Source organism: Callospermophilus lateralis, chromosome 20 (assembly GCF_048772815.1).
Source record: "Callospermophilus lateralis isolate mCalLat2 chromosome 20, mCalLat2.hap1, whole genome shotgun sequence".
NCBI classification, from domain to species: Eukaryota; Metazoa; Chordata; class Mammalia; order Rodentia; family Sciuridae; genus Callospermophilus; species Callospermophilus lateralis.
In genome coordinates, this window is record NC_135324.1 from 6,093,523 (window position 1) to 6,114,582 (window position 21,060).

Sequence of the window (21,060 nt, forward strand, 5' to 3'; positions counted from 1 at the left end):
TTAAATGGGTAGGGAGGTAGGCTGCCCGTGGAGATTGGTGAGTCGGTTCCATCAGGAACCATTCCTGCATACGACCTTGGCCCATCACTTGATTCCTCTGTTGTCCAACGTCCTCGATTTATAAGACGGGGACAATTATACCTACCTTACGAGGCACTGGGAAATGAGAATTAATGTGTGCGTGGTGCCTGGCTCTGGGAGTGACAGCATCTTTTATCATCTCCAGCATCGCCCTCTCCAGGGAGACAAGGTGGAATAGGGAGCATGTGAGCTTGGGAGACAGCCCTGAATCTCTCTGAGAAGCCTAAGTCTGTACCTTAGAAGCTGTGTTACCTTAGGCAAGCGACTTCGCCTCTCTGGGCCTCCGTTTCCTTATCCATGAAATAGGGACAAGGCCGAGCACCTACATAAAGGTTGGTTGTCAGGACTGAATGGGAATCCTTCCCCCAGAGGCTCAAAATGCCACACAGACCCCCAGAGCCAGCAGTGGGATGGTGGGGGGCTCCTTCCTTGGGTACCCCAGGGAAGCAGGGTACCCAAGGCCAGGCACATTCAACAGGGCAGAGTGTGGCGACAGGGGGGCTGCAGAGGGAAGGGTGTTCTGTCCAGGCACCTGGGAGCAGAATGTGCTTGTGGAGCCCAGGCCTGGGGGTGGGGGCCACTGAGAAGGTGGCTGTGGTTGCTGAGGACGCTGGTGGGCCTAGGCCAGAGGTGCCCTAGGGACACAGGTCAGGGGAGTAGCCCCCGCACTCAGGGACCTGACTTGGGGCAGCTCCACTCCCACCCAGCTCCTGCGCCATCTGCCCCTCTACCTCTTGGCAGGAGTGGGCTGCCCCGGGTGGGTTCTCCGCCACCTGGTTCGGACACAGTGGGACGTGGGCTTCTCCTGCCTAGAGGTGGCTGTCTAGGCAACAGGGGTCAGGATTGCTGGAGTGGCAGAGCGGGCGGTGCAGAGACTTGGGCTGCAGAGCAGTCAGGGCCCAGCCTCTAGAGAGTCTGGTGCCCAGCCTGGCTGTCCCGCTGCCCTAAAGATGTGGCCCAAGCCGGGAGCTCAAGCCTCAGCCTCTTCATCTGTAAAGTGGGGACAAGGGACCCAGTACCGGCTGACCGCAAAGATGCTGTGACTAACTACTGTGGCCGCCTGGCCTTTTCGGCTCATTCACCCACTCGGCTGCGTGGGGGGCACCTACGGGGTGCGGGCACAGATCCAGGCAGTGGGACCGCATAGGAAACAAGCAGAGCAGCCCAGGGGGTCCCCGTGCCTGCTGTGCCTGGGACATTCCTGGTTTTAGCATGGAAAATCCTGTGTCCCAAGAAATCCTCAGTCCTAGGCAAACCGGGACAGCTGGTCACCTTAGGCAGTTTCTGCCCTCATGGGGAGAAACAGGCAGTAAGTAAATATATAATATGCATGATGGGTTTAAGGGTTATTTTATGCTGGGTGTGGTCATTCCAGCTACTCTGGAGGCTGAGGCAGGAGGATTGCCAATTTGAGGCCAGCCTGGGAGACTCGGCAAAACCCTGTCTCAAAATAAAAACTAAAAAGCACGGAGGATGTAGCTCAGTGGTGGAGCAGCCCTGGGTTCAATCCCCAGAACACAAAAAAAGAAATTATTAAAAATAAAATAACAGAGTCAGGGGTAGGGGTGATGATAAAGGCTAATTATTTTCCATGAGGTAGTTAGGACAGGCTCCTCCAAGGAGGTGACATTTGGGCAGGGACCTCATGCAGCATATATAGAAGCTCTGAGGAAGAAACGTGCTGACGTTCTGGAAGAACGGAAGGAGACGGGATAAGGATAACGACAGAGCGTTGGCCATCTGAGTTAACTGGGACTCCCTTCAAAAGGAAGTGATATAAATACCAGCTCAAGTTAGTTTCACGGGAAAAAAAAATGTAGGGACTAACTTAACAGGAAAAAAAAAAGAACAGAAGGAGAGTTGGCTTCAGGTGTGGCTGTATCCTGGTGCTCAAATGTGGTCTGGTCTTTTCCCCTTTCTCCTTGATTCTGTGTTAGCTTCATTCTCAGGAAGGTCCCCAGCAGCCCCAGGCAGACCCCCTACCTGCGCCATTCTGAGGTCTGGGCTCGGCAGGTGGGAAGGAGCGGGGTCCGGGGTGGCTGCAGCAGACAGTGGGTGAGATGCAGAGGTGGGACAGTGGGCAGGGGCAGAGCAGCCAGGCTGCCGTGTAGATCCCAGTGAAGACTGGGAACTTGATTCTGAGGGCGCTGGAATTCACCAGAAGGTTTTAAGCAAGGAGGTGACATGACCCCATTCATGCTGTAGGAAGAGCACTCTGGCTGCCGGGTGGAGAGTGGGTGGAAATGGAGACTCAACAAAGAGGCTGGACTTGGGAGGGCTCAGGGAAGGCTGAGAGGGAGGGAGTCCAGACTCCAGGAGGCCCCAAGCTGGGTGCACCTCCTGCTTCAGCTCTGGTCACACCCCGTCCTGCAGTCCTGGGTCCAGACAGGCCATGTTCCCCTGAGAACACCAGAATCCTGGTGGGGTCTCAGAGCTCAGGACCTGGCCTGGCCTTCACGGGGTATTAGAAACCAAGGGCAGCTAAGAGTCTCCCCTGCTGACCATAGAGGCTACATGCAGGGGAAGAGCTGCCCCAAGCCTAGGCATGCTGGGCACAGGGGGTCCAGACCCAACTGGTCTAGGCTATATGATTTGGGGCCACTTCTAGAATGGCTCTAGTGGTGAATGTCCAAGGAGATGAGACACAGTTATCTTCACAAGGTTCCTGCTATGATCAGGAGTCAGGCCTGCTTCAGGCATGGCCAGATCCAGGGGTGACTGAGTTAGGCCTCTCCAGGGCGCGTAGCTGGGGCTGTTCTGCAAGACTGTCTGCTCCAGAAGAGGTTTCGTTCTCATCACACCATTTTGGGCATGTGTCCCTGCCCACATCTGGCAGCCGGTGAAGAGAAGATTGTGACGGAGAACCCAGGAGATGTGGACTGTGTTTGGAAGTGTAGCCAGGCTCTGGGTCATTTCCAGAGGACTTCTGTGGAGCTCAGCACTTTCGCAGACATCATCTCTTCTGATACCATCAGCCTGCAAAGCAGTGTGGTTATTACCTCTTTGCAGATGAGGAAACTGAGACTGATAAAGGGATCTGTCATATAATAATGTCCCCAAAAGATCTGAAATTACAGAAAGTGATCGTCACCCCATTGTACCTGAAGGCCATGCACTGAGATTCATAGCTTCAAGGGATCCGCGAACTCCTGCCTCTGGAGGGAAATCAGTCTTGTTCCTCCACAAAAATCAGTGTTTCCTTCTCCTTCTATCTCTGTTAAACTATTTACCGATGACCGCCTTTGCTAGACACCGTGCTAGGCCTAGGAATGTGGTAGTAATGACGAACCTTGAAGATGTTATCCTAATGACCCACGGGATGGAAGAAAATATGTGCAAACTATACATCTGATAAGGGATTGATTTCCAGAATATATAACAAATTCCTGCAACTCAACAACAAAAAGATAGACAGCGCAATTCAAAAGTGGGCAAAGAACCCGGGCATGGTGACAGACTCATGCAATCCCAGCAACTTGGGAGGCCGAGGCAGGAGGATCACGAATTGAAAGCCAGCCTCAGCAACTTAGCGAGGCCCTAAGCAACTCAGTGAGACCCTGTCTCTAAATAAAATACAAAATAGGGCTGGGGACGGGGCTTGGTGGTAAAGCACCCTTGAGTTCAATCCCTAGTACCAAGAAACAGAGGGCAAAGAACTGGAATAGACATTTCTCCAAAGAAAGTACACCAAGGGCCCATGAGCACATGAAAAGAGACTCAGTGTCATTAATAATTAGAGAAATTATGCAAAGCAAAAACCTCAATGAGATATTACTTTCCAGCCATTAGAAGGGTCATTATCAAAAACAAAACACAACAAACTAAGCATTAGCAAGAGCATGTGGAAGTAGCAGACTCGTCCCTTGCTGGTGAGACTGCAGAATGGTGCTGTGGGAAACAGTATGGCCGCTCCCCCCTGAAAATCAAACGTGGAATTACCACATAATTCGCAACTCCATTTCCGGGTATTTACACAAATGTATTGAAAGCAGGGACTCAGGCAGATGTTTGCACACCCATGTTTATAGCAGCATTATTCAGAATAGCCAAAAGTTGGGAACGACCCAAATGTCCCTCCATGGGTAAATGGATAACCACATGTGCTCTAACCATACCGTGGAATAGTATTCAACCTTAAAAAAGGAAGGAAGTTCTGACACATGCTACAACATGGACGAACGTTGAAGATGTTATCCTAAGTAAAATAAACCTGGACTCAGGGGACAAACACTGGACCGTTCTACTCTCATGAGGTACCTAGAGTGCCAGATTCACAGAAATGTAGAGGAGAACAGGGTTGTCAGGAGCCAGGGGAGGGAAGTAGGGAGTTAGTGCTTAGTGGATGTAGAGTTTGAGTTTAGGATGAAAAAGTGCTGGCAATGGATGGTGGTGATGGGTCCCCCAACAGTGTGGATGAGCTCAGCACCCCCCAAACTATACACTTAGAAAATAGTAACTTTTATGTTACATAGTTTTAACCACAATAAAAAAATACATCAAAAAGGCTCATAGATCTAAATATAAAAGTCACAACCATGAAGTTTCTAGAAGAAAATAGGAGAACATCTTCACCTGCCGTAGGAGGAAGGGATGATTTTTCAGGGAAGACTCAGAAAACACTAACCATAAAGGAAACCCCGGACACACTGCAAGCTGTTGAGTCTGTCGGGAGGGGACTGGAGAGGAGGAGAGGCGGGGTATAGGGGCCAGAGGAAGCCGCACATCAGGCTCTTGCGTTCAACTGGTATCTTGAGCCACAGCCTGCCTTTTGCACCCACTTTATGATCCACTGCACTAGACTAAACACTTCTGGGCTGCTTCTAGAATGTTCTAGTCAGGGATGCTTTGCAGGTGAGCCCCGAGTGTTCCCCCAAGGTGCAGCCCCTGCTGAGACAGAGCTCCATCCCTCGCTCCGTCTACTTCTTCTCCGGACACCCTTGGGGTTCCTCCCTGTTAACCGCTGTCTGCTCAGCTCTGTGGCCTTCAGTCCCCTCCCAGGGCCAAGGGGAGAGGCCGGTGAAATCCAGCTTCCTATGAACTCCACGTTGATGAGGGATGGTTAAAGGATCTTGGGAATGATCAGCTTTGTGTTTTGCTGGGAAAGAGCACCCTCCCTGTCTTCCCGCCTCCCGCCATGCTGCCTGCAGGGGAACTGGTGACTCCGGATCGCTCACTGGGCGGCTGCAGAGAGGCCACAGAGACTCCAGGGTGAGGGGCAGTTTCTTAGGGGCTTGCCTTTCTGGGGAGCCTCCGAGCACGGAATCTCTCCTTGAACCTTGATCTCTCTCCCATCCCCAGACCCCTGTTGGTGTCATGTCTACACAGCACTCGTTGGAAAGCAGGGAGTCCACCTGGTTCCACCAGACAGTGATTGTGGTTCCTCGTGGGACTCTGGGGGTCAGGGATGTCTTGGAGAAGCTGGTGAAAGCTAGAGGCTTCCTCCCCAGAAAAACACAAACTTCCAGGGAAGGTCCGCAGGCACATGGACTCCTCTGATGGCCTCCATGGGCCTCAGCTAGTGACGGCCTCATCTGGGATGGCCCGTGGTGACACCAAGGTCACACCAAGTGTTTTTCTGCCCCACCCTCTGGTTATCTTCTGGGGGAAGATATGGTCGTGCCCGTTTTGCCGATGGAGAAACTGAGTCACGGGACAGTTCAAACCGCCTGCTTGATCCCTAAATTAGGAGTCACTGGCTTAGAAGTTGAGAATTCTCAAACTCCACTCTTCTTCTGCTCAGTCTGGATGCTCCACCCTCCCCAGCCGCCCACCTCACAGTTGAAGTCAGTGAAGCCCAGGACAAAAGGCCTTGGAACCTGCTAGAATCAGAGCCCCTGTCTGTGTAGCCCTTGATCTAACGGAGTGGTGCCTGACACATAGTAGATGCTCAATAAATGGACCCGTTGCTCCTCCTCTCTCCCAGAATGCCTTGCTGGCCTTTCCCCAGCAGCCTGCAGGTGGTCACATTAAATAACAGAGAGCAACAGTGGCCTGGGGAGGGTGTGGAGGGCCTGATGTGACCCCCAAGTCCCACATGTCCTCTTGCACAGTCTGATTTCCTACATCACAGTCTCTTGTCATGAGCTCCGGGAAGGATGAACCCAGTTGCTGGGTTTTGTTTTGTTTTTGTTTTTTGTTTCGTCTTTTTCTTTGTCCCCTCCTGCCTCAGTGGTGGGCAAGAGGCCCTGCAAACGCACAGTGTGGCCACCCCTCTAGCTGCCACTTTCTTGCCTGCTCCCTGTCCTGCAGCCCGGATATAAGCTGCCCGTGGGTGAGCCAAGCCCCGCCCACCCCTGTTCCCCTGCATTTCTGGCTGGTGGGTGACGTGACAGGTCACTATAAGGCAAGAGCACTTTGGGCTGGGTCCAGGACACCAAGGTGCGCCAGCCCCCTCCCTCCCGGGAGCTCCCAGAAAGACAGTGACAGTGTGGTGTGTCCCAAAGACCCTAGAAACCCAGGGCAGGTGTTGCTAGGCCTGTTCGAGAGGTTAGAGGAAGGTTCTAGAACAGCATGTTCAAAGAGTCTGCAGATGTGAAACTCTACATGGTATCTATTATGATTTGCAGGAAGGTTACAAGGAAAGGGACAAGGATGTGAGTCTGGAGAAGTAGGCAGGGCCTGCGTGTTGGGCTGAGGATTTGAACCTTGCTCCTAGGGCACTAGGGAGCCACGGATGACCCTGGAGCAGGGCAGCCACCTCATCGGGTCTGCCATTATGGCCACACGGCTCCCTTCTCCTCCTCTGTTTGACCTCTAGTGCTGGGAGCCGGGCCCTGAGTCTGCCCTGCTCTCTCTCTGAGCTCCGTCTCTTGATGATCTCACCCTGTCCCATGGCTGTAAATACCACCTTTAAGCTGCTGATTCCCACATTTCTATCTTCAGCCGGGGCCTCTCTTCTGTGCTCCCGACCCATACATCCAGCTGCCCACTTGGCACCTCGCGGACGTCTCAAAGTCACCAAAACCAGATTCTCGATGGTGCCCACCCCAGCCTCCCCAGCCACCCGGGGAACACTGGCTCCTTCCCCAACTTCCCACCACGGTAAAAGGCAGCAGCACCCCCACCCCCGCCACTTGCTGGAACTTTCTGCCTGCTCCTCCCACTCCCTCTCCCAGCTCGCCCTGGGGGAACCACCTGCCAGCTCCAGCCCCCATCTCTTCACTGCCATTGCCACCCTGCTCACCTCAAGGGCGCAGGATCCATTTCTCCCTGTTCTTGACCTTCACCTCGAAGGTCAAATCTCTTTCTTTGAGTTACTAAGTACACACCCTGTCCCCTGCCACCTCGTCTTTGCCTTGCTCTTCCCTCTGCCTGGAACATACTGCCCCAGCTCTTTACCCATCCATTCTGCAAAACAGGCTCCCTGACCGTCTTAATAGTAAGACCTTATTCTCTTCATGGAGCCTTTCACAGTCTATCTTCCCCAACAGAACAGAACCGAGCAAGCACAGTGTGCCCGGCACATAATAGGTGCTCATTAAATAACAGTTGAGTGAAATCCATTCAAGAATAGATGGGGGGGGGCTAGAATATTAGAGGAGGGAAAGAGAATGAGATTCCAAAGGACAAAACAAATAGAAGGAAGGGAACTCATGGGGTAGGATGTTTAGACTTGATATTGGGGGATCTGAGGAGCCATAGAACATTCTTGAGCAGAGACGTGGTTATGGGACTGAACGTTAGAGCAGGGAGCTTGTGTGCCTTGTGGTCATCTTATTTGAGGATTGTGTGAGTGGCCTTCGATCAGGGCTCAGTTCAACAGTTTCCCCGCTGGGAGACCTTGGGTCCTCAGCTTCTGGCTGTGTAAAGCGTAGACTAAGGCAGCCTCCACCCAGGGCTGCTGAGATGTTAAGTGACATGGTGGCCATCAAGTGCTTGGGACTCCTAAGTGCCTTAATGAGCATGAGCTGCTGCTGTCAAACCCTGTGCCCGGCGCCCGAACCTAACCAGCCCCGCCACCGGGAAGCTCCCAGTCTGTCAGGGCGCTGGGCGGACACTCGGACCGTGGTTCCCTGGGATCTGCCCTGTCCTGAAGCTACCACCCAAGGTGCATTCTGGGAGAGTCAGGGGAGGCGTCCCAGAAGAAGTGACATTAGGTTTGGGGGAGACAGTTTCCTTGAGAGAAGATTTGAGTCAGCAGCCACTGGCCCGTGAACAGGGGAGGAGGGGCAGCACCTTCTGGCTGCTCAGCTCCCAAAATAACCCGGATCTGAAGGCGGACAGCCCGGCGAGCCACGGGAGCCATGCCATTTCCCAGCCGGGTTTCGACGACCTTGGAGGGGTCCTCGCCCTGCCCCAAGGCCCCCAGGTGGCAAGAAGGGCAGAGGAGGGATGCCCAGGACAGAGCTCTGGCCCTGGTCCAGGAGCTGCACAGACAGATCAGAGACAGGCCACAAAGCCATCTCCTCCTGTCACCTAGCTGTCTGAGGCTGGGTGTGCCTTTCAGCCTAGCAGCTTGGCCACCAGGGTCGAGGCTGGCAGGTGGCAGGGGACGCGCCCTGGAGCCTCATCTCCCCTCTCGCCTGCCTCTGTGTCTCTGGGCTCCATCTCCGTGGGTCTCTGTGTCTTGGCTCTGGTTCCTGAGCATCCTGATCCGCCTCCTCCAGGCCTCCATTTGCCTCTTCTGGGGCCTGCGTGCTTCTCTGCAGCCCTTTCTTCCTTCCCCGTTTCCTTCCCCCGTCCCTCTCCCTCCCACACCAGCCTCTCAAGTTCCCCTCCGCGTCTCACAGCTTCCTTCTCCCTTCCCCTCTCCCCTCCTCCCTCCCCACCCCTCTCCTCCCTCTAGTAAGAGAATTCCTAGAACATACATGACGCGCGCCCACGCACCACGCACCACTGTGACAGACACAGGCCTGCAGAAGCCCTCCGAGGACCAGAGCCCAGGCTCCAGTCTGTCCTGGCCCCAGAACTCGGGGACAAGGGTGGGCTTGGGCGCTGAAGCTGACGGAGGTGAGGGGGTTCCTGCGCCTTCCAGCAGGGTGTGTGGCAGGCGCCATGCTGGGGACAGGCAGGACATTTCTGGGCCTGTTCCTCCCTTCCCAGGCAGGTGGGACAGCAGATCAGGTCATTGGGCCCATTCAGCAGAATTATAAATAGCAGCTTGTGCCCAGCCTGACCCAGACGGCAACCACGGCCGCCATAGGGCCCCAGGCCCCTGTCCTCCGCCCTTCCAGCCATCCCTCTGAGGCAACGCCCGCCCCTCCCCTGCACAGCCAGTGGGTCCCCAGGTCAGTATCCGATGTGCTGTCGCCATGGCAACCTGCGTGTCCCCATCCAGCCCAGGCTCAAGTTGCGGGAGGTGGGGGTTGGATGGCGGGGGAGGGGGGGACGAGCAAGAGGTCCAGTGGCCTAGAATCAAAGGTCACCTCTCTAGGCCGGAGCTTGCTGGCCATCTCGGGGACTGGGGAATGGGGTCCTGTCCCCTGGAAACTTCCCCCTGCTCGGGAGGGTGGGAGGCCCTGTGGCCTGGAGCAAGGGCTCAGCCCCAGAGTCTGCCAGTGACTGGGCACAAAGGGTCAGGCCCAGGCCTGGAGGCCAGGGAGCCATGAGTTCGAATCCTTCATACGCCTTCCCTGAGCTGGGAGGCAGGGCCCTCGGTCCCTACTTAACTCTTATTGGTCCCCAGGGGCAAGGTAGGGTCAGCTCAGGGAGAAACCTGCAAACTTCCGGGTCAGGCTGACCTGAGTTGGCATCTGGCCTCTGCCATTCACCCACCTCTCTCTTTGAGCCTCAGTTTCCCATCTATGAAATGGGTGTGTGAGCAACACACAGCTCACTGTGTTTATTTTGAGGATGAGATGGGCCACCAGAGAGAAGGCCCAGAGCCAGGGTCCCACATGCACCAGCTAGACTCGTCATTGTCACTGGCAGACGGTTATTTCTCTCTCAACCTCCTCATCAGAGAGTCCGACAGGGCCCTGCCTCCTCACTCACTCGCTGGGTCACCTCAGGCAGCTCCCTTTCCCTCTCCATGCTCAGTCCCTCCATCTGCAAAATGACCACAGGACCACTCGGGCCCTGCGCAGCTCTAAGATCCATGGGTCTCAGCAGCCCCCACGGGACTGGGCAGTCTGTTATTAAACACCCACACCTTCAGCCAGGCCTGGGCGCTGGAAACCTGAGCTGGGGTGAGGGACGTCCTGCCTGGTTGCCTGGCAACTGAGGCGCAAGGGAGGCTTGGGTGTCAGGGTGTCCAGCCGCAGCCCCCTCCCAGGAGGCTCTAGGAAGCAGGAAGGCTCAGGACGGGGGACCCTTGCCTGGGCCAGCCCCAGGGGGACATCCCCTTCCTCCCACACCTGTCCAGGCCCAGCCTGTCTGAGAACCCACTTCCTGGCGGGTGAAAGGGGCCATTGGCCTGGGGTGTATTTATAGGTAGAGCATGTGGTCAGGCTCAGAAAGAGAAACCGGAGCCTCCCCTCTGCTAGCTGATACAGCGGCCGCCGCTGTCCCCTCTTCCTGGAAGTCTGCAGCCCCAGTTTACCCTAAAAGCCTGGAGAATTCCCTGACTCCTTGGGGGACCTGATGCCAGCTCCTGGAGATCCCAGAGTGCTTTGCGTGGGCCTCGAGGCCACCGTTAAGAAATCACTTCCCTTCTGTATCATGTGTTCTTTCTTTCTGTCCTGGGAATTAAACCCCGGGGTCCTTTACCACTGAGCGACACCCCCAGCTCTTTGTTAAAGGTTGTTTTCTTCTCTTTTGAGACAGGGTCTCACTAAGTTGCCGAGGCTGGCTTTAAACTTGCGATCCTCCTGCCTCAGCCTCCCAAGTGGCTGAGATTGTAGACATGCACCACGCCCCGCTGTATCATGTATTCTTGGCCTCCCTACCCAACCTCTTCTACATTTTAGTTCCTTCACCCAGCAAATATGGAGTATCCACAGTTGCACTGTGATCTCCTACCTGGCCTTGGGCATGCTGCTTCAGCTTTCTTGCCTCAGTTCTCCTTATCTGTAAAGTGGGGGAAATCAGAAGGCCTGCCTCGTAAACTTGTGGTGTGGATCCAAGGAGGTGATTCATATAATGTGGTTAGCACAGGGCTTGGCATATAGACAATGCCCCTGAGTGACAGCTTTTCATTAATTTTATTAAACTGCTATAATATCCAGGCACCATGCCAGGTAAGTGGGGGGACGATGCCCAGCTGTTTGAGAGCAGGGGCCGAGTCCTGTTCCTCTCTAGCTTCGAGCGCAGGCCCAGGCCCGTGGCAGGCCCACTGCAAAAGTTTATCAAATGTGCAGATGAGAAGCAAAGCACCTCTCCCGGGGTTCGCTGCTGCTCAGGGCACCGAGCACCAAGGCCCTCGCCTTCAACATCTTTTACAATTCCAGGTGTTCCTTTGATTCTCTTACGGCTGCACCCTCCACAAAGTCGCCAAAAGATGTTTGAAATCCCTGTCCAGGTTCTCCATCTTGCCCTTTGTTGGGGCTGGGGTGGAAGCGAATAGACCCCGTGGGTGCTCCGGGCAGTAAATAGCAAGGTGGACAGATGGTGGAGGAAGCCGGATCTGGCACTGATGGGAACCGGGAGGGAGAGCCTTCTCACATTGGAGGCCCCGAGGTGCCTCACCAGCCTCACCCTGGCCCTAACCCTGTATTGGGGTGACCCGTGTCAAGCCCATCACTTCTCCCCTTAAGGCGTCGGTTTGTAAAATGGGCATCTTGTCCCATTCTCCAGGGTTAGAGACAAAGGAGGCAAGACCCACAAAGGGTCCCTTCCAATCCCAGTTCTTATTTATAACATGCTAATGATGCCGTGGAAGAGGGCTGAGCTGGTGACCACGCCTCCCCGGGCCGTCATTGTCAGCAAATCCATGCTGGGTGGCTGCCAGCCCTCTGGCCCAGGGCTGTTTCTAACAGCAGGTGCTACGGCCAGGCTCAGGCTCCAGAATTTCATCCTTGACTTCTTCCAAACACAGGAAGGGGCTGCCATCTGCTTGCTGCCCCTCACACCCCACCTGCCAGGTCAGCCAAAGCCCCCGCGCCCTTTCCTGCCAGGGCCCCGGCCTCGCACCTGTCAGCAGTGGATGGGAGAAGAATCCCACTGGGATTTCCCTGGAGATCCTTCACTTGGGTGGGGAGGAGGGCAGCAGGCAGCCCTGGCTCTGTCTCCCCCTAGAACATTCCACTCCAGTGCTCTGCGTCCCCACCACAAGCAGCACTGTGTGCGCTGGGTCCATGGTGTACCAAGGTCAGGAGGGAGCACAGCCTTGGGACTCAGGCCCTGATACAGATCCCCACCAAGCTGTCCCTATCGGTGTGACCTTGGCCTGTCCTTCCAACAGACCGAACCTCAGTTTTCTCATCTGCAAAATGGAGAAGAAAAAAGCACGCACCTCAGGGGGGTGTTGGTGAGCCCTTGCAAGATGATATGAGAGAACCAAGGTAAATGCAGGGAGCAGCCCTGGGTAGCAGCGAAACCCAGCTGCTCTCAGGATTGTTCCCTTAATGTTGCTGCTGCCCTGGTGACTTCATGTTTTGGCCGTAGCCCTGCCAGAAATATTATCTCCTTTCCTCTTATTCAACCTTAATTTTTATTCTAACCGGAGGCCACTTGGTGCCCAGTGCATGTCCTCTACCTTTGTGTTCAAACACAAGTGTTTGTTCAAGAAGTGGGTGGGTCTGAGACCCAGGCAGTTGGTGCTTTTCCGGGTTCTGGGGTCAAGACACAGATTCCCAGGGCCACCTTTCCATGTTTCCACGTGGCACGTTTTTGTTAGGTACCACTGTGTGCTGGGACCCAGAGATAGATAAAGCTTAAAGGGCATAAATGGCCAAGTCACATGGAAGGATCAGTTGACTCTGGACAGTGGGGTCAGCATAGGGTTTACTGAGGAGGGGACACTCTGCATAGGAGTCCACTGGGCAGAGAAGCGGAGTCATAGCAAGTGATCCACAGGGCAGCTCTGAGTGGACTTTTTATTATTATTAAAACAAGAAAATCTCCCCACGTAGCGATTTAGTGGTCAGAAGGTAACATTGGCTGAGGCAAGAACACAAATGTGTCCTATACCATCAGGGGCAGGGTGCCACCAGCCTTTCCCTGAGCTCAAACACTCTGCCCAAGTCGTCATGTGAAAGTCTCTCGGAAACCATCTGCTCATCTCCCTTATTTTACAGATGGAGAAACTGAGGCCCAAAGATAGTGTAGCAGGGACAGCTAATGCTGGACCTCCTAGCCAGGCCAACCCACCATGGTTTGGGGTGACCAGCTGTTGTGCCATGAGCCTCCAGGGTCACAGCCTGGAGACGTCTGTCTCTGAAGGACCGGCCCCAGGCCCCTGAATCTCTCCAGCTTTAGTTTCCTTACTTGCAAGTCAAAAATAATAAATGGGATCTTCCAAGCTTCAAACCGGAAAGCAGTTTACGAGCACTCTTTCCAAAGGCCATTTTAATACTGCTGACATTTTGTTCAGGGTACAACTTAATGGCAGATTTCCCCTGAGAGCTAAAGTCATCCGCTGGCATGGTTTGGGGGTTCCAGAGTCCAAGGGTTCAGGACTTCCCTGTGGACAGCCCCAGAGTTAGTGAAGAGGCATCTTAGAAAGGTCAGCCTTCTATGATATTCTAGAAAGTTTGTGGGTGCTCCCTTTCACTACCCAGCCACCTCCTAGACATGGAGACGGACCCTGCTCCAGGTAGTAAAACTGCCATGACCCCTGGCTTCCTCACACACACACACACACACACACACACACACACACACAATTGCACTTTGCCCTGACAGTTCTGAGAGTAGATCGGGAAGCACCCCGTAACTGTAAAACAATAAAAATTATCAGCCAGACGAAAACCCCAGCCCCACCTAAAGAGCCCATAACCATCACATTGGCCTAAGACTGTCATGGCGGGAGGCAAGCAAGCAGAGGCAGGACTTGATAGAGATGCTGTGGAAGGATCAAGCATCACTGGGATTTTGACCTCTAAGGTCCCTTCTAGTCTCTGGATTCAAATGAGCTCAGGGAACCAGAGCCCCTTCATAAATTTTGCAAACACATGCCTTTTGGTAGCCTCTGCTCCAGGCAGGGACCCTCCTAGGACCCTGAGAACATAGTACAGGACAGTGGTCAGAGACCTGCTCTGTCCAGGCCTGAAGCCTTTGTGGACCTGAGTCAGCCACTACAGATGCACACACCGCAGCCCTCAGAACTAGCACCCTGACCCTGGAGAAAGAAACTACGACCCTGGACAAGCTCTGGCCTTGTCTGTCCCTTATAACAAGAAATCAGGCAGCAAAGGCCCAGATTTGCGTGTTGCAAAGCAGAGAGATCTCAGGGACTGAAGTCTCTACAGAGGCAGGAGTCTCTTCTTAGCTGGAGAAGAATCTGACCGGGAGATTTGAACCTGGGCTCTGACTGCATCTGAAACCCAGCCCCAAACTGCTCTGGATGACACCCCAAGGAGAGCAGGCCCTGGGGGCAGCATGGTAGGGGCCTAACACTCTAGGAAATTTCTAAATGAATAATAATGCTGCTGAGGAGCTGGAGCCACAGCCCCTGGGGGAAGAAAGCCCCACTACATCCACCATGATGCTTCTCTTGAATCTGGGGCTTTGGGGGAGGAGAGGACTGAAGGGCTTATAAAGCAGGAGCAGAACCTTGGGGTGAGGGTAGTTGAACGAGAACACCTTTGGGGGTCTCAGGTTTGGGGTCTCCTGGGGCTCTGGAAGCACCTCAACTTTGGAACTCTTGAACATTCTGGCTGAGAGATTTGGGTAAAGCTTGGACCTCTGTAAAAGTTGAGGAGGTCAGGTCAGGACTCAGGGCAGAGGAGGCTCAGAATGGTTCTTAGCAAGACACGAGGAAGGGAATATCTTCCGGGGTTCTTCAGTTCTACCCAGACCAGCTGCCCTGGGACATCCTGGAAGTAGAGGGAAATGGGTGGCTTAGGATGGTGACATCTGTGACTGGCCTTGGGCCTGAGCCCAGCTCTGCCAGCACCTGTTCTGTTCCCTTGGGCCAGTGCCTTCTACCTCAGGGTATCCATCCTTCGAGAAATTACTATGATCCCAATTTGTGGTGTCTTTCAACAGCCAGGCTGTGGCCTGAGTCCTGGATTAACTCACACTGTCCTCCCGGTGGCCCTGGGAGGGAGGGCCTATTATGGTCTCCGGTTTTTAGAAACGTGGCAACTTGGGAGTGGCAGAGCGAGGATTCTGAGATCTCTCTGAATCTAAGCCTCACATAAGGGGTTCTGACCCCACTATTTTGTGAGTCAAACAAAAAGTCATTAAAGAATCTATAGAGGGCTGGAGTTGTGGCTCAGCGGTAGAGCGCTTGCCTAGCATGTGCGAGGCCCTGGGTTCGATCCTCAGCACCACATAAAAATAAATAAACAAAATAAAGGCATTGTGTCCAACTACAATTTAAAAAAAAAAAGAATCTACAGAGGGAAGAAGTCTTTGAGAATGGAGGAGATGGTCTTAGGGCTTGCAGAGCTAAGACCTAGAGAGGGTGTAAAAATTAACAGAGAAAGAAAGAGACGAGGCTTTCCAGGCAGGGATCCCCGCCACGGTGCAGTGGGGGAGAGTGGGCCTGCAGGAGGGCCCTCAAGAGTGGGCCTAGAGAGGAGCCAGGCCATTCACCCCACAGCATCCTGGCTTACTTTCATTTGGGGGGGTTCACAGCCTGAGCACCGGGCCTGTGGCTCTGCTTGTCTTTAGCAGGGCTAGGGTCCCCTGGGCCTGCGTCCCCAGGGAGGCTGTATTTGCATCTGTCCCAGTGCAGATGGCTGGTGAGAGCAGCTAGTGGCCCCCACCCCCACCCGCACCCCCTTCTGTCGCGGGGACTCGGCTGCGCCCGGGAGCGTGGTGCGACATTATTTTTAGAAGTGGTACCATCTGTTCAAGGTGCCGAGTGGATTCTGTTCATCTCTGCAGTGGCCAGGACAGCCATGCCAAGTCAGGCCAAGAGCTGCAGAGCTAGCCGGGACCCCCTCCACCACACTCTGGGTGGGATGGTCCCTCATCGGCACCTGCTGGATGCAGGAGCTGGAGAGAGGCCACAGGCACCTGGGGCATGCGAGGCTGGGGGCTGGGGGCTGTGGCTATTGGTGAGGCAACTCTGGGGCCAAGGCAGACATCGCAGAGGATGAGCTCAAGGTGGGGGACATTGTGTGCCTCCACACAGCCCCCAGGCCTGGGCACCTAGCCCAAGGCTGCCTCCTGGCAGGTTCTGAGTGTCCTGGTCCTGACCTCAGGACATGGGGAGGGCGGAGAGGCAGAGGAGAAGGAGGGATGAGGCGGGCCCCAGGGTCCTCAGTGGGACCTGACAGTTGGATGTAGTGAAGACGTGGACCTGACGAACCGTCCAGAAGGGCTGGGATACTCCCCCTTTGGGCTGCAACCCCAAATCTGAACCACCTGAGTGGCCACAGTAACACTGCTCAGAGCAGATCCTCTGAAAGCAGTCTGCCTGAGTTCAAATCCAACCATTATGTGACCCTGGGCCACCTTCTTTGCAACCTCCTATCCAAGCCTCTATTTGCCCACCTATGAAATGGGATCCCAGTAGCAGCTGCTGCATAGGATTTAAGTAAGGGTTCGCTGATCTGATATCCAGAAGGTTGTGGCACAGTCTTCAACCCTGGGGAAGCTACACTGGGCATATGCTGTTCCTATCATCTGATTGGCCAGTTTCCTCTTGGAAATGCAGACTTCACCCTAAGGCTCATTGTTCCCAGTGTCCTTCCCCCAGTCAGTGGCTTTCTCTGTCGTGCAGCCAACATTAGTGAAAGTCCATCCTATGCTGGGAAATGGGAAGTTCCCGTTCTTGGGGAGCTCATGAGGGAAGCAAGCTGGCAACAGAGTATGCAGCGGGTGGTGTCAAGGGGTGAGCCATGTTTGATGGGCTGCCAGTGGAAAGGGGTGGAAATTTGGAGCATGGCGTACTAAAATTTCACAGAGAAGTCTGCTTTCGGGCTGGGTCTTGGAGGGCCATGTTTTAATTAGTAGAGAAGCAAGTGGCAGACCTTTCTGGAATAGGGGGAGTATTTGTACAAAAGATAAGAGCATGCAGTAGGTGTTCAGAAAATGGCAGAGCGTTCCGTTAGACCAGAGCCCAGGGAGGCTGGCTTGGAACCAATTGGGCAGGATCCTGGAGATCCTTGTCTATGTTTTTAAAATAGGCACCAGGGAGCCACGGATGGTTTTTAATCCAGAAAATGGCATGCTCAAACCCAAAAGGTGGCATAATACGGTGGCTTTAGAGTTAGACCACCAGTCTGCTCCTGGCTCCACAAACCATCAACTCTGTGAGCCTGTGCATGATGTTATTTTTGCCTCTCTGAGCCTCCATGCCTCGTGTGGAAAGTAGTGAAGTACCTACCTCTTCAAGTTGCAGGAGAAGGCATATGCACAGCCTGACACAGCTTCTGACACGCAGAAGCTACTGTGTACATGGCGATCATCATCAGCCTCATTCTGGGGACAATGGAGAAAGCAGGGGAATGCAGAGCTGGGGGACTGATTAGGGGGTTGCGAATGAGTGGCCTAAAGCAGGTCAGGAGTCTGGGGAGGGGAGGAAGAGGAAGGCACATGGGCCCTTTCCCAGTGATTCTTGTGTCTGGGCCTCTGACTGGACGTGAGGGAGGGAGCAGAGTCAAGATAGGGCACTTTAGATGCTCTGTGGAACACAGGAGTCACAGAAGAAAAGGGACATTCAAAGGAGTCTGAGAGCCTGGAGCACCTTCAGAGAGGACACTTAGCAGCCATAGGCAGGTCAGTTCTAGAGCTTGGGAGAGTGGGCGAGGTGGAAGGGTCAGCCTGGGAGTGACTCGTGTTAGCATACAAGCTGATGGCAGATGGGTGACATCACCCAGGAGAGACCAGACATCTCAGGGGTCAAGGACAGAACCATGGGTAAAGCCTGCAGTTGTCCAAAACAGACAAACCACAGAAGCCCAGGAAGAGTGGGAAGAAGGAGGAGGGGGTGGGGACATCTACTGTGGGCAAGGATGTGAGGACTGGCAAGGGCCCTGGAGTTGGGTGGTGCGGGCCATCCCCAGGAGCCACTAACAGCCTGGCCTATTGGGAAGTGTCATTTGGATATTTGGGGACAGGCGACTGGGGTGATTTTGAGCCAGAAGTCATAGGAGAAAGGTAGGATTCTAGAACCCAGACCCGGAGAGTGTTGGGTGTGAGAAAAGTGAGCCTAAGGGGGGTGGAAACCCCAAAGCACTAGAGCAATGATTGTGCGCCTTTCAAATCCCCAAGTGCCACACACTCATCCATACCTGCAAGGTGGGGGCTGGAGACCCGGGCTTTAATAAACCCTCAGGTGATGTCAATTCGGGGGTCCCTCCAAGGACTCCCTCTTTGAGCAGCCATTCTGGGGACCTCAAAGCTCTACCTTAAGAAGTCCTTATCAAGAGAGGAAGGAAAGGACACCTTTACTACAGGGGAGGGACTAAGCCCACATACAAACTCCAACTTATTCTCACCTGCTCTCGGCTCCTTCTCTGGCTTCCGGTCTTCTCATTCACCTCCTTTCGGTCTGAGGCCAAGTGGGGGGCATCACAGAGATTGCTGGCTTTGCACCAAAGAGACTCTGGGTAAAGATAGCTTGGGCTCAGGCATGGAGAGCAATGAGGACACAGTCACCAAACCAGGGACACCTCTGCTAGAGCTTAGAAGAGATAGAACAGTGACTGGCCACAAGAGTGAGAAATAGGAGCCAAAAGACAGCTCACCCCCACACATGCATGAATCCCCGCTGCGATCTGTCACTCTGACTCCTCCACTCCCTTGATTCCAAGAGTCCTACTTTCTGCCTGTTTAATCCCTCTCTCTCTCTCCCTACAGTTAGATGTCCTGCCTCTGCAGTCTCGGGGCACACAGAAAGACCTTCTCCCAGGTCTTAGCTTCCTGTTTCTCTGATCTGGGTCCAAAGGACCCATTCGGCTTTTCAAAAGTCATCTCCCAACTTAGGCACATCCCCAGCACTTCAGCGAGTAAATTTTTTTCTCCTCTACCCCATGGAGGAAATAACTCAATCAATTCAGTCAGACTGAGATCCCACCACGTAAATATGCTCCCAGTCCTGGCAGGAACTAGAGGGAAAGGAGGAGGCGCATACAAAATAATATCTCATTAGTTGGTGGAATTTCTAGCACTGGGGCAGATGGCACTGATGGACCAAGGTGGGCTTCCTGTCCGTGCACTTAAGTAGCCCTCAGTGGCCTTTTGCAAAGTTCATGGTTTTTATCTTGCCCAGGCCTGCACACTGGAACAGTCTCCCTGCCTGAGAACCAGGCCTCTGATATCAGGGATCAGCCCCCCATGCCTGCTCAATTACTCATGGGAAAGGCTCAGTACCATCTTCAGCACCCACACCCCGCTCCTGAGTCAGAGGACGCACCTTGGCTTTACCTGCCCGTCCCCACAATCCAGAGGTCAGCCCTGCCGTCCTAGAAAGCTCCTGTAGGTGCTCATGACACTTTGTTCTGTCAGCACCGCGGCATGCGGACAGCTCATCCTCAAAGCCCACCCCTACCTCCCCGGTCAGCACCATGGCCTCAGTGACAGCTCCCAGTACAGTCAGTGCCTGCTTCTTTGTCATCCGCCCCTCCTGTCTTTCAGCACCAGGACCACGTGGACAGCTCTCACTCCCAGCCTCTCCTGACAGCCTGCAGGGGGTAGAGGTCTGCCCTTATCAAGTTCCCTGGCCTCCGCCACCCAATCCCTCCCGTGCACCCACCTCCGTTCATCCATCAGCACTTCAACCCCGGAGTCAGCTCCTGGGCCCCCTCCTTCCACGGTCAGAGGTGAAGCCTGAGGCCCCATCAAACAGCCTGTGGTGTGTGGTAGCGTGCTGGCCACAGAGGAACCCTGGGCCTTACTGTAGAAACAGAAAGAAGGGCAGGAGCCTGGCCTGCTTGAGAGAGGACAGTGAGCGAACCTGGGGGACTCCAGAGTGCCTGTGTGTGACATAGAGCTGGCCTAGCCACCCTCACTATGGGGCCTTGGGCTAGCTCTCTTGCTGTGTTTCTGTCTTCTCCATAAAAAGGGGGCGGTGCTGAAAGTTCCTGGGTCCCAGGGTTGTTGTGAAGGACTAAATGAGATGGCGAATGCGTGGAGCGGCGTGTGGCACACAGTGGGCATGATATTAGTGTCGCCATCATTTTTTGTCTTTCCTTCCAGTCTCTGATTGTAATCCATCGAGACGGAGCAGGAGCTAAGAAAGAATGAGGGGCTAAATGCAGAAAGGAACAGGATCACTTTGGTCACTTAGACCAGCTAGGATCTAGAGGCTTGGAGCAGCCAAAGCTGCAAAGGGAACTTTAAAAGTTTTGGACTTAGGGTGAGAGAAGAGCTGAGGGTTGGCAGAGGTATGTGGTGGAACCTGAGAACAACGTGGAGATGAGCTGGTCGACCCCAGGAAGGCCAGCACCTCAGCCTTCTCACTGCCAGCCCCTTCCTTGCAGTCTAAGGTGACAGCTGCCCCACAACCCTTTGCTTCCTCAACTGGGCTTTCTCATATCCAACTGCTAGTGACTTTCCTATTTTAAATTCATCAGAAAACTCACAAAGGTTTTTTTTTAATGCAAAGATTTCTAAACCTGGAGCCCATAAAGGGTACGAATCTTGAAAGGCAGACGCTGTTGTGCTGAGGCCTGGGGGTGGGAAGTGGATGTCAAAGGAAGAAGGTGAATTATAATAAGCTCATGCTTCCCTGATTCTAGGGCATTTCTCCTTCCCTCAGCCTCCAGCCAAGCAGGGCTGGGCTTGCAATTGGGACATCCCTCTCCACTGGAGACAAGGTGGCATGGAGGAAGGTCGGGTTACTATGTGTCTCCTGAGAAGCAAGAATCTTGGGATGGGAGAATCCTTAAGGAGGGTGCTAAAATGGCCCTTCAACACTGAGGATCTATCCATCCCACCTCCTCACTTTACTAAAGGGGGAACACTGGCCCAAGGCCAAACTATGAGTCATGGAACACAGAGGACCAAGCACGGTGGCACACAACTGTAACTCCAGCAGCTCAG

General features: G+C 54.1%; 1 protein-coding gene across 6 annotated transcripts in view; it reads left to right on the top strand.

The window, feature by feature from the left end:
- Window positions 1-9,222: 9,222 nt before the first annotated feature.
- Atp2b2 (ATPase plasma membrane Ca2+ transporting 2) overlaps window positions 9,223-21,060 on the top strand; it is a 133,377-nt gene continuing 121,539 nt past the window's right edge. For all 6 annotated transcript variants that reach the window (XR_013089505.1, XM_076841205.1, XM_076841201.1 and 3 more), the window contains exon 1: window positions 9,223-9,308. The gene's annotated coding sequence lies outside the window, so the exon portion shown is untranslated. The remainder of the gene's footprint in view (window positions 9,309-21,060) is intronic.